The following is a 3,973-nucleotide window of genomic DNA, read 5'->3' as shown; positions in this document are numbered from 1 at the left end:
ATTTGGAAGAACATACACAGCCCAGGATGAGAAGTGTGGCATTTAAATGTTGAGCACAGAGGTCAGGGTCTTGGGGAACCCACTGCTCATTAAAAACTGTAATGAAGTTTCTAGCCTTTATCACTGTAAATATAGGACTTACAAACACATGGCCCTTTCTAATGCAGAAGAGGTGAATGTGGGATAAAGCATCTGGTGGTGTTCAGAGGGTAGGGCCTTCCTGTTTTGCATTCGTTTTGATTACTAGCATTACACAAAGTAAGACCCAAAATAAAACCCAAATACCAGGATTTCCCCAGCTTATAGAAATCACAGAAGATTTTCCTGGCACAGCGTCTGTTCCCCCACCCCCTACATGCCACTAAAAGTACTTTCCCTCATAAGGAAGATCTGTAGATAAGACGAGCCCAGCAGTCCTTTCCCAACAAAATCCCACCAAAGCAACAGAATTGTGGTGAAATTAACTTTATTTAGTGTGATACACAGCTGTAATCTGACAGTCAATATTCATATATTAAGAGTCACTTACTTGGCTAACAGCTAGGAGACGGCAGTGCCAGAGACACACACTCAAATATTATACACATCCACAGAGAAGGCAGCGGAAACGTGAACCGTGCTGCTCACCAGATTTTTCTCCCTGCCTGCCCAACCGCCCCCCCATCCCTCCCCACCAACATTTACTTTTTAAAACCCTATTCTCTGGAAAAGAAACACGTGGTGTTCTCTTCAAGACACACTGGAAACAACAGCAGTGGCAGGATCGGGCTGCCAGTGAGAAAGGGGACGGTGCACAGGTGGACCGCAGAGAAAAAAGAAACAAGACACACTGACAGGAGGTCATGAGCAATTCCCACACAACAGGGAGGATATATACACAGGAGGGAAGGGGGGGGGAGAAGCTGTTTTCAAAACTGACCAGGTCAAGCTTGTAGGACTGCCCACTCTTGATGGAAAGGTTCCCGGAGAGGACAGATCACACAACTTTTGCATATGGGGCGCCTGAGTGCTCAAACATTAAATGGAGGGGGGGAGAGCACCAGACTCCTTGACATCTGGCTTTCAGTGGCCAAGAACAGAGATGTAGGCTGTCTGAGATGGGTTTTTTTCCCCCTAGCTAAAAACATCTGCTTCTCAGCATCCAAGATGCAGCAGAGCTTACTTAATGCTCCAACCCAAGAAGAATCTTAAGCAATGTGAATACTAATTTGGTTTCTGCTATGGGCCTAGCCAGGGCTCAGATTCCTAAAACCATGATGCAGGAGGGTCCACACACGCATCCGTGCAGGCACGATCCCAGCGACCGCAATCCTTCCATCTTTAAACCAAGGGGAAGGGTTACAGGAAGTGGATGGTACTTGAAGAAGCCCCAATGCAGGTGTTCGGTGGTAACCGATGTACATGCAAGCCCCCTAACTACTCCAAAAAGGAAAGAGTACCTAACTTGGCAGGCCAGCAGTAAAAATCAGTATCCCCTAACCATGGAGAAACAAGCAAGACTATGCATATTGGCTTTTTCTCTCTAGCTAACAGGGCTAGAGATTTTGGTGGGGGATACGGACTGTTAACATGTTCAAAGTGCAACCATGGGATCCACAAAGGATCTTTCTCCTCATTCTGCATCATTTATGTTGTGCCTAGCAGTGTTTTGCAGTTGTCAGTGCTTCAATATTAATAAAAAGCCAACAAGTACAGCTCCCACCTCCCAGAGCCGGGGCAGGGATGAAGCTCACTTGTTGAGCTCCTCCCTGCTGCATAGCTGTTACAGGGACACGAGCCTGTAAATTAAGCTTAAAAGCATTATTAAGCTGGAAACAGGGAGAAGGGGGGGAGGGGAATTCATGAGGAAAATAGAAGGAAGCAAACCCTTTGCAGGCCAGCCCTCGGGGAACGGAGGAATGAATCACCCATGAACCTGAGCAGGCAGTAGTCAAGAAAAGAGAACAAATTGGGGGACAGAGATCCAGCTAACATACCTAAAAGGGTGGGGGGCTCCTCTCTCCGCTCTTGGTACAGACATGGGATTTCAAGGGAAACAATTAAGGATGTAGGAGGACAAAGGCAAGACAAGAGCTTTATTCTCTTTTCAGCTCGTCCTTCTGAAAGACTCACCTAGCATGTCAGCATTTCTTGCTCTAGAGCCCGGTATCAGCAGAGCCAAATTTGTAGGTGGGAGAATGAGACACGATTCTTTCCTTTAGTTCAATGGTGACTAAGATATACCCACCCACCGCAGCTGGAGCCAAGGGAAGCATTCTGCTCTTGCCACCCTATAGCCCTCACTCCTTTGCCAGAATCAAGCCATGCCTTATAGTTATGTCTAGACTAGGCGCCAAATTCCTTCCAGTTAAGAGGAGGAGAGTCCCATGCGCACACACACACACAAGAGTGAGGGTTGCCCAAGGCAATTTCAGAACTACAGGATTAGTACACACCTGAGGCTTCAAATTTTTTGGCTTTTGACACATGCAAAATTTTTCCTCAAACCAAACAAAAATGGGGTATTCATCCAAGAAGGGTAATCCAAAGTCACCCATCTCCAAGATCAGTCTGCACATTAACGAAACTTGCATCAGCAGCAAGAAGAGGTATTTGAAAGCATATTCTGTGCTAAACCATAAAATCACTACATAGGGTCCTCTTCCTCTAACAACTTGGATACACAAGTAATTTATACAGAGAAACAGTAGACAGACAAGAATTAAAGTGACCTTCTGTGGTGTATTGATCAAAAACGGAACTAGCTGTGAATTTGCCTAGATTCTGGAAACTGGTCAACAGCAGGTGTGGGAAAAAGATAAGCAGAAAAAACCTTCATACCAAAGCCAGGCTTAGGCCAGGGGAATGCAATGCCAGCTCAGATAAGGGTCCTTTCTATACCCAATTTGGACCCCCCCCCCGCCTCCAGTATGGCTGTTGACAGGACTCCAATCCCCCATTGTAATAAAACGGTAATGGAGTTATGTCTTCCTGTAGCAAGCGTGGAGGTAACTGTAAAGCACTTTGCATATTAAAATTGCCACATAAATGATAAATTATACAAAAATAACAGTCCCGGTATTAATCCCGATCACAACTGCAGCTCTTAGATTTTCCCAGAAAAAGATCTTTTTGAGTGCGGGGAATGAGGCGGGAGGAGAAAGGAGCAAAAGAAATCGAAAAGATAGGAAGTGCAAAAAATATACTTGAGAAGACACTCCTAGTGCTGAGACACTGCTCTCCTCCGCACCCCCGTCTGTCAGTAGGCAGGAACAAGGTTCCCCCACTCCAGCCAGCCCAGCTTTGTCTCTGCTGCCTATTCATATCTGACAGTTAACTGAGCCCCCTTTCAGGAGAAGAGCAGAGAGCCTGCAACTCAAGGCAGCCATCAACTCTGTGGAGGTCTAGGGCCACTTGAAAATGGAAATCTGTAATGCCAGGATAAGAGAATCTGAGCTTCTTTCCATACTCCGTGAAGAACAGACATAAGCCCCAAAGGGGAAGTGAACAAGTGGTAAGGACACCCTGCAGGAAGCCTGCTGCCCAGGAGTACGTCCACGCTGTACAGACCAGCTGCGCCAAGCGGGCAGCTTCTAGATGGGGGAATGAACAGAAAGCAGCAATGAAGTAGGACCCTCCCGCCCCCCCCCAGCTCCGCTCCCTCCCTTTGCTGTAGGCTTATCAGTGTTTTCCTAACTTGGGAAAAGCTCCTCCCTTCTGCATTCATAGGACAACACATCTAGGCGCGCACGCCCAAGGTAGGAAACTGAGAAAAGGGGTGCCATGGCACCAAAGTGCAACAACCAACAAGGGACAGGACACACTTGAGGCTCACACCATGCAGTAGGAGGGGGGCAGCCTGAGCTGTCCACAGAACAAGGGGGGCTCAATCGCACACTAGGCCGGGGTTGGCAGCCCTCAGAAAGTGGTTTCTCTAGTCAATGAAAAAGAGATGCTCTTCGGCAGGGCCAGCCAATCAGGAAAGGGTCGCCAG

The sequence above is a fragment of the Euleptes europaea genome, chromosome 13, assembly GCF_029931775.1.
Source record: "Euleptes europaea isolate rEulEur1 chromosome 13, rEulEur1.hap1, whole genome shotgun sequence".
Classification (NCBI taxonomy): domain Eukaryota; kingdom Metazoa; phylum Chordata; class Lepidosauria; order Squamata; family Sphaerodactylidae; genus Euleptes; species Euleptes europaea.
Note: the sequence above shows the minus strand (reverse complement) of the source record.